The sequence below is a fragment of the Cebidichthys violaceus genome, unplaced genomic scaffold, assembly GCF_023349555.1.
Source record: "Cebidichthys violaceus isolate CVI_PGR_0920_01 unplaced genomic scaffold, fCebVio1.0.p SCAF_23, whole genome shotgun sequence".
Lineage (NCBI taxonomy): Eukaryota > Metazoa > Chordata > Actinopteri > Perciformes > Stichaeidae > Cebidichthys > Cebidichthys violaceus.
Genome location: NW_027176406.1, coordinates 10619675 through 10629671, shown reverse-complemented (window position 1 = coordinate 10629671; position 9997 = coordinate 10619675). Strand labels below are relative to the sequence as shown.

The 9997-nt window shown below is 42.6% G+C and overlaps 1 protein-coding gene across 1 annotated transcript in view; it reads left to right on the top strand.

Moving 5' to 3' along the window:
• The first annotated feature begins 4264 nt into the window (after positions 1-4264).
• LOC137878416 (protein phosphatase 1 regulatory subunit 29) overlaps positions 4265-9997 on the top strand; it is a 60188-nt gene continuing 54455 nt past the window's right edge. The window contains exon 1 of the mRNA XM_068718715.1: positions 4265-4356. The gene's annotated coding sequence lies outside the window, so the exon portion shown is untranslated. The remainder of the gene's footprint in view (positions 4357-9997) is intronic.

Here is a 9997-nt window from a genome sequence, read left to right as displayed (position 1 = left end):
ATATATATATATATATATATATATATAATGGTGTCAAAGCATTTCTAATAACCTAAAGACCAGAAAGATTTGATCTATAATATGTGCATCTTTGCTGAGCTAGATCTGTAAAAGGCAATAATATTAATGGATTGAAAACATGGATTTGAAGGACAAATATATATATATATATATTAAGACGCATTTTTAACGTCTCCAACAAATGTACCAGGCAATCATGCTGCCATGGCTCTGACGTGGTATTCAAGCTACTGCCGCCTCCGAAAGAAAAAAACTGACAGCAGTGGAAAAAAAAGGAGAGAATACAGTGCTCAGGGTTAGCTTCAGTGTCTCTCACTCTTTGCTCCTCTGCTCAATACTATACTTGGTTGCTATGGAAACACACTTGGAGCGCTTGAGTCGTGAGGCCAGTCAGCTGAGATACCTCTTCTAGTAAACAATCCTGCAATCTGAACTGACTATGTTCCGTATGTGTCTGAGTTGGTCAATGGATGTTGATGTCAGCCAAAGTAATGGGTGCCAGAAAGGTAGCAGGAACTGAGACAGCAGCTGTGACATTTTTTAAACTTTTCCATCTGCGCCTCCTACATCTTAACCGCATAGTCTGTTCCACGGAGTTTTAAGAGCAAGTCATTTCATGCCTGTAATTATTTCTATAATCATAGGAGACATAGGTGACTATTTATAAGACAGGCCTAATGATCTGCATTGTCTGCGAAGACAACCTGTCGTAATGTGTGAAACATCATCATCATCATCATCAGCACATTAAACACTGCTTTACTATTACATGCAGACCAGAACAGGCCTTGATGCCGATCAAATAATAAATAGTAGGTGAGTGCATGAGTCATTGGTCATGCAGCAACCCACAAACACAGGCAAAACACACACACACACATCCATATGTTGTCATGCTTGGGATTATCCTATTGAAAGTAGGAAAAATAAATAACAAATGTCTACTAACAAAGCCGCATACTGTTTGAATGCACTGTCAGAAAGGGCTGTTTCATCTATTCAGCCCAGTCTATGTAGCCAACAGTAAATATGCTTAAAAGAGCGACTGGTACTAACCTAACACTTAAAATGCAGAGTGTCTTGTAATTGGCCTCTAAAAACAGCAGCTCAACAAATTTAGCTTTTAAACGCGGGGATAATTGTTTTTTTAAGTAGAACAAAGTCATGAAAACCTTGACCTTCCTTGCTAGCAGGTGGATCAAGGCAACGCTGTTGAAGGAGAGTCCAGCTGAAACTAAATTGTCTTTCGTTGGGTAAGTCGTCTGTTCTAAAACTTAGACATCAAAAGGGAGACTTTCTGTTTTATATGTTTTGGTTTTACGATGGCACCCCCTAGTTTTGCTTTAATTCAACGTAATACCATTAGGTACATGTCTGCCTATATTGATACTTTATTTCGATACAGCTAGTCAAGCGTTGCAAAAAGCAGTAACGTCAGCATTCTATCATCGGCAAAGCAGACATCACGCTGAGCCAGACAGCAGCCTACACAGCAGATTTTCAACAACAGCCCACATTAGCTTTCCTGCTAAAGGGTCCGCCTTACCTAATTTACAAACACGCATAAAAAGAAAAAAAGAAACGGGTTGACACTTACGTTACTAAAGGTGATTTCAGATGGACTTTAAGTGGAGGAAACACATAAGCAGATGGAGCCGGCAAGTTGCTCCAGAGCAGTTTCCCAGGAAAAGTATATATTAAAAAACATCAAATAGAAATTATAGAGAGGAATGCCCCGAGCTGGAAAGAAGGCACCTGAAATGATATTCATTAATGGAGCAGCCAATGTCATAGCTCCCAGACCTTAAGAAGTGGCATGATGACAACACGATTTATTTTCACACGAATAGTTCGCCTCAAGAGACAGATCCAAAATGAAAGTCCCTGGCTGTAACTTGAGCATGTAAGAGCAGCTATTAATTGTTTGGCTGTCAGAAAGAGAGTCCCGTGCATCAAAGTGGCTTTGTGCTTGAGAGTGAAATTAAGAAATAATTATTTATGACTAGACAGCTGGATGAGGCTGTTAGGAAATGCAGACAGGCCAGAATCTTTGGGTCCCCCAAGGCAACCAGCAACCTGACATTCTGTGGTTAGACAAAAAATGATCTTTCTGAAATGTGAGCGGTCTTTTAACCTTCACACTGGCCCACTAATGACAGGACCTGACTAATCAGTCTGTTTGTCAAACACCAGACAAGAGCATCTCAACAAATCATCAATTCTCCTTCTAGCTAGAAACCTGTGATGTTTGGTACCGATGGATTCCTATCGATTCCTGTGACCCAACTGTTCATTCATCTGGAACCAAAGCAGGTCTAAAAAAAAAAAAGGGCAGCATCACAAATCCATGATAGTGTCTCAAAAACTAAAAACGTTACATGGAATTAGCTGTTGATATTTCACGGCACACATTCACGTTTCTCTCGCTGTACCGTATCTCCATCCGATCCAGCCCTCAGTCTCTGTTTCCCTCCAGCTCAACTCTTGCTCACAGATCAACCAGTTAGCTTTAGGCCATTATACTGTATCAGAAAGGTAAAGATGGAGCAAAACCCTCCAGCCATGGCTAATGGAGGGTGAATCAAGGAAACACTCTTAACTGCTCGTTTCTCAGATTCTTGCCTTCTGTTCATGTTTTTCTCTTCCAGTTTACTGTGGCATTAATTGTGGCTGCATCAGTACCTTCCAGATGACATGGAACAATGATGTGGTTCTGCAGTAAGAAATTACTTTTTGATGCAAGAAATCATCATTATTGGTATAGTGGCACAGCTGTATTTTTGCTTATGGTATACAATGTTGTCTATCGTTGTGTGTGGAAGCATCGCCGTAAGCTCAAAACACACGAGTACACGTCCCTCCAGCAGCAATAGATAACACATTTGTTTAGCATCATGCCAAGACAAGCCATTGTGCTCCTGCTTAACACTATACAGGCACTGATAATGAGAAAATATTAATGAGAGTCTCAGTGCCGCATCAGTCTCTGGAGCTAATAGTCCTCCACTGACGGAGAAAAGAGGCAGAGATGGAGAGCGAGCGAGTTAATGAGCTGTAGAATACACGTGTGTTTGCATGTGTCTGTGTGCGCTTGCTTTTGTAAGGGAGAAAGACAAGGAGACAAAAAAAAAAAAGTGAGTGAGAAATGAGGAGGGGAAGAGTGTTAATTGAGTATGATCACACCTCTCCAACATATTCCTCCATGTGAAACGGGCAGAGTCAACCTCCCCACACATACACACACACACACACACACACACACACACACACACACACACACACACACACACACACACACGCAGGACATCATCAGGGCCTTCTCATTCCAAGCTCTGGATTTGCGGTTTGATTTGATTCATAAACGGCCCAACCCCCCCCCCCCATCTTTCATTCTTCTTTAAGCATCAAATGCATATGCGGACATAGCGGAAAAAAATAAAGACGGGATGGGGGGGGGTAGGAGCTGATAATAGAATGGGCTCTGATCTTCTCGATGCACACGTATTGGCTGGTCTAAATACATTGTGAGCTTGGAGCAATTCCTCAAGAAATTCATCATTGTCCCAAATCATTACAATGTGCTTATAACATCAACAACATCAATGTCAATAATCCCCGTTTGTTGATGTAACTGAATCTGTCAAGAACTGTTTATATCATGGTGCAAAATCCTGCTTTCTTCCTCCGCTCCCTCCTTCCTTCCCTCCCCCCTTCCCTCCCTCCCTCCTTCCCCTTTTCCCTTTTTACAACAGCATCTGCTCATTTCTCTTACTGTAATTACCAATGAAGAAGGCTAGTCGTTGCACTTGTTCATCTGTCTTTTTGTCTTTAACGTCTGTTGAATCTTGGTCTCATGCGGTGAATAAGAGTCTGACTACCTTACAATGTGTGTCACTGTCACTGTCCCATATACTGTGAGTATGTCCACTAATAATTATTCAAGATTTATTCAATATTACATCAATGGCATCTGCTATTTTTAACCCCACGGTCCTCAATGAAAGTAAGTGCTGCCACAAAGTGTATCTGCAGGTATACTCACTTCACTGAAAAATAATCCAGCTGTAGAGGCAGATGCCCACTGCAGTTCAACCATATTACTCTACAGCAGAGGTCTGTGCGCCCCCCCCCCCCCCTTCTCTCTCTCTCTCTCTCTCTCTCTCTCTCTCTCTCTCTCTCTCTCTCTCTCTCTCTCTCTCTCTCTCTCTCTCTCTCAGTCATCCTCTCCCGCCGCGCTGCTGAGCCTGCGACGTTAGCAGTGGATGGGAAAAAAAAAAAAATCTCTCTCTTTGCTTCAGCCAACGGACGCATAATTTGGAAAGGAACTAAGTGAAGGTACTGTACAAAAAAAAAGAATGCACGTTTCCATCTTAACACTTCTGATAATATCATTTTAGAAATGATTTCTGTATCCTTGGTATGATCATTTGTGTGTGATGGATGCAAGCGACGGCAGAGCGAACATGCACCTGCACTACAGACTCCAACGCTCTGTTGGGTTGAGTCCTCTTGGTGCAACAGAAGCCCATATGCTTGATTTTACGAGGCTTTTCTGTTGGTGTTGGCATTAAGTACGATTTTGAGCAGACTTGTGATATTTTTTTTATTTTTTTTTATCGCTTGGTATAAAGTCTATGTTTCTCCCGTTTTGCCACAATTGTTGCTGAACGCGCTATTTTTTGCATGCTTTGGTTTAAATGCGAAGTGATTAAAATCGGTGGCTATAGATTTAAAGTGTCACGTGAAGCCAAGCTGGTATTTATGCTGGAGTCTGCGGCGATAGGATGGACGGGAAGAGTAGGCGACATGGACAGATGTGAGAGAAGGGATTTAGTATCGAGGGAGGAATCACGCAGGGGATAAAACTGGTGATGCGTGTGTGTGTGTGTGTGTGTGTGTGTGTGTGTGTGTGTGTGTTCTAGTCTGTGTTTTTTGAGGGTGAATGGCCCAGCTTTCCAGCAGTGTTGACTACTCAGTCGCACGACAGGCGCCACACTCTTTACCTGCAATGAGGGCTTCGGTGTCAGCTGCCTTTAGTTCTGCTGTGCTCGTGCGCGCGTGAGACTCAGTGAGTGAGTGTATGAGAGAGAGAGAGAGAGAGAGAGAGAGAGAGAGAGAGAGAGAGAGAGGGAAAGAGATAGAGAGAGAGAGAGAGAGAGAGAGAGAGAGAGAGAGAGAGATATTTCCGAGCAGCAGCAACAGTGTCCGACTACTGACCGATGGACCTCACAGATTCCCTCGCCCACACATTTCGACTGCCAGGCACGAGATAACGCGTAGCGACTGTGAACAGCATACAACAGTCCGATGGTTGAATTAACGGGCAGTGTCTGTGGACGGTCAGAAGTGTCTGCTATACCAACCGATATTTGTCTCCTGAACGTCAGAGCGCGGTGGACGGAGTGCAGTGGTTCAGCATCACGGACAGCGCATTGTGCTGACAGAGCGCGAGGCGGCCTGTGGTGGGCTGCAAACGCCACATATTGGGGTAGATTACGTGGTTCTGAGATGTGACAAGAGTTTGCTTGAACGTGATCTGCATGCATCATGCATCAGCTGTAGCGTGTACTTCTTCTCTCAGGTGATTAAAGAGTAATAACAGGAAATATTTAGCTTTGGTCTAGAATAAGACAGATGTCATATTCGTGTTTGTTTACACAGCCACTTATTTCACTCTTATACAAGAATTTATAACTAATTGTTCCAAAAAAAACATAAAAATGAATTATATTAAAGGGCCCCTTGTGACTCAATGTATTTTAGATTTAATATGTCTATAATTCAGTTCACATAAATACATATAAAGTGCCATTACATTTATTTCTATAGCTTGAGAATAGATTCATTTAAAATCAATTCAGCTGTCAAGAAACCTGCCACAGTCAACTGATGCTGCTCTTAAACTAAAGAAATGAATATCAATAAGAAAGGGCTGTTTCTCAAATCAGTGATTGATCGATACTTAATAAGTGCTCCGTCAGGTCGTGCTGAAAAAGACGGAGGGGTCTATCGGTTTGCTAAGTAGGTGGATTCCTTCTTAAACAGCGCAGTGAATTGCTCTCGCCACAGTCAATAAGGAAAAACCTCTCCCAGTGGCTTACCCACCCATGCCTAAGCCTGCATGGCCCCATCAATCATTGGCCACACCCACTTCAATTGAGGAAAAAAACACACGAGACAAGCACGTCAAGCTACAATGCAACACATTACGTTATGTCCTACTTTATTAACACGCCTTTGGTTTTCGCTCATTGCTTCATTCTGTCTTCACCCGCTGCATTTATTTGTCCCATTCTGTTCATGTCCCTAAATAATCCTTTGCCTCCTGATGTCTATGATTCCTGATGTTGCTCATGGAGGAATGATGAGCAGTCTCCAATCAATTGCAATCACAGATCAGTGGTGTACCAGGAAAAAAAGGGATGAGAGGAAATCAGTAGGGGAGGCAGGCCTGGGAGACCTAAATAATGACCTCCCACCTACCAAACCCACTGCCTTGTTGCCATGTAATCTTCAGTTCATCAGAATACTATTGAACTACACGTTAGTCATAATTCTGGGAATCCATAGCGCTGTCTGTTGGTTGCTCTCAAGAGGTGATGGATGTTATACCGGAAGAAACCTGAAGTGCAATTTTCTTCTTGCTTGCTTCTCCTGTGTGGAAAACCAAGACATGCTAACACTGATGTTGGGGAGTTCACTAGGCGAGCAAAACAAAAAAAGAAGAACAATAGCAACAATGCCAAAGTGAAAGACTGTGTTACTGCAGCAACATGAACATAGGATGCAGCATAGAAAAACATATGAATTACATACAGAGAAAGACAATCTAAAACATACTGCCTCCAAAGATAACGAGAAAAAAAATATATTTTTTTTTGCTGGTATATTCATCAGTCAACCAATCAACAGCGTCATTTAGTCTGATGGATGGCATGGCAGTTGTAATTAGGAATGTTTCAACAGTCTCTTTCTTCACAACTCCAGAATTAACGGGAATATCTACTAATTGTCTGGGCCAATTGATGGCCATAATGGCAGGATTTTGAGTAGCTATTGAATAGCTGATACGTAGAGCCATTAGTGCCATTATATTTTCCCGACCTCGGTGCAGTGAGAGGCCAAGACACTTAGAGCCCCGCTTACCTAATTAATTCGCCTCGCGCTGGGATGCAGGTCTAACGGATGATGGTCCTGACGTGGTGGATCGCAGTGATGAAATGCTTCTCTCTGTACGCTGATGTGTCGGTGAGACTTAGAAGATACTTCGTAACCGATTTAAAGTGTCAACAAAAATGTGTTTGCTGGCATTCAAACACACCGATTTCTATATATTAATCCATAGTTCCTGTGTGACAGCACATACCTTTAGCAAATTGATCAAATATATGCAAACTGCAACAGTTATGTGCAGATAGTAGTCACTAGTCATAGTAGTTAGATGACTGCTAATAAAGCAGACGGTGGCTGTCACTCATTATCTCTCTCACTGTGTCACTGAACAACATTCTTTCTCACCGTCAACAACTGTCTTTGTTGAGTTGTTGCATTTTCATGTTTCGAGACACAATGTAGCCTTACAGGCACAAACTCACTTCAAAATATGGGGTTGAAACCTGCTATGACAGGTTGACAGGTTGACTGACGAGTCATTTCATACATAGACGACAAGGTATTAATGACACCGATGCTGTAAAAGGTCCGCTTAAAGCAGAGATGTTAGTCCTCTTTCACTGCAGTTTTTCTATCGGTTCAGTCTACTGTAGAACAGAGCTCAGAGAGTACAGACCTCCACCAACACCCAATGCCTTTACCGAAAGTACAAAATAATGAGTTCATGAAACTTTGGTGAGTCGTTTTTTAATAATCATGCTGACAAACAAACAAACGTTTTTATTTTGTATGAAATAGGGATGGACATTTTGTCTAATCAGCCTCCCTGCTCATATGTTTCTTATACTAAGTGTATATTCCAGGGATCAGGACCGTCAGCTCTCTGACTCACAATTGACAATCTCAAATATTTAGCATTCTCCACCAGCTCCACCTCCCTTTCCCAGCCACGCCCTCCAAATTGATTTCTGTATCCATCAGGAGGGATTATGCTCAGATCGTGAGAGAGATAACCCTTGGGAGACATTCACACTTGCTCACTCCTCCACATCACATCCTTGGCCGTAGCACACTGCGCTCTCTTTCAGCCTAACAGCTGTTGCAGTGCTCTGTGCAATCAATACGACAGTCATGTTTCACAACAACCGTCACTCCTTCACTGCCAGGAACCTGTGGGAGGTCCCCACGGGGCAAGAGACCGAAAGACATGGTAGACAGCGATTTGCTGATGAGCTGTCAGGAATGCAACAGCAACTGCGCGTTTTGTTCATTAGCTGTATACGTTTTGCGGGGTGGGAAAGCGTTGATGGGGTGAAACCGCTGTTTTATGTTCCATGGGAGGATGAAATGCGTAAGGAGCGCAGAGAGAGTGGACAGCCGCAGGCTCGTAAAGAGGAGAAATCAGGGACGGAATAAAGAGAAGGAAGCATGAAACAGATGAAGACTGGAAACTAAAATGTTACAGTAGGAAAGAAGAAAGGCAAAGAATAGAGAGTGAGTAATGAGAAGTTAGTAAAACCTCAGATCTTCAACACCTTAACGCCATGAATGGCATCCGCCCGGTTGGGTCATGTCTCATACCTGTCAGCCTGACTGTGAAATGGAAAAGGGAGAAGGGTGATGGAGATCTATAGGCTCCAGTGTGTTTTCAGCCTGGTGTTAAGTTCAAAGTGCCGTGTGCAGAGTAGCAGAGACTTTGCATGTGCCACCTCAGTCCTGCTTGAATCAAACAGTACAACTGGGGATTCATTCATTTGATTTGAGTCAGTTGGTTGCATGGGCAGACTCTTTTTCATTACCTCAATAGCCAAGTAGATCCATGGGAAATACTGGAGGCAATGCAGGGGTTGATAACCATCTTGTAGGAAATCACTGGAATACAAATACCGATGTTCAATGAACCCACAGCAGTCTTTATGTCGAGGGCAATCAGCCCATGATTCTGGATTCCATCTCACCTTAATAGATTCACGGCTCAGCGCTTTATGGCTGTAATTGGAGTGACAAAGTTACCTGACATTGCCAAAATGTTTTGACGGGGGAAAAGCTGTCGAGCAGAAAGAAGAAAAAAAGGGGGGGGGGGGGGGGTTGCAGCAATGCGTGTCTGCATGAGGGAAGGTACTTAGACGTGTGCATGGACACAAGTCTCCCTTCAGTTCAGAGAGACGCATCATGTTGTTTTCTTGGGTCTGTGAATATCTGCAGTATAACAGCCATTAGACACACACACACACACACACACACACACACACACACACACACACACACACACACACACACACACACACACACGCGCACACACACACACACACATTTATATAACCTCCTGCACACATACACTAATGCTGCATATGCTACTTTGGCAATACATGCTTGAACGGTTGTTTTCCCATAATATACTCCAATCTTTTTATTTTAGTTTTCTTTAAATGTAGAAGCACTGTATGAAGGAATCCCATACTGGGTATATCTGTATCAGTGTGTTTCAACATTACATTTAAGATATAGATTGCTACACCTGAAAGATTATTCAAACCCAAGACGCCTTGTTTGCTTTTTATGGTTTACATCAAATGTAAATACTGTCCCACCTCCATCAGAGCCTTTTACATTTATACTGTACAATTTGGAAAAAAATGAAATAATGGAGGAATCAATTGGTTCTGAAACTCTCAAATTCTAAATCAAATCCAAAAATTCATCTATGTCAATAAGATTTTAGTTTTGCGAAAGAAGCGCTACAGTATAGATGGAACGTTGTGCTGTGTTGATGTAGAGCAGTCAAATTATTCCACGATGCTCTGAAGGAGAAAAAGTTATTTCAACTAGTCTGATCTGCGATGAAACCAAGCGTTCGGACGCA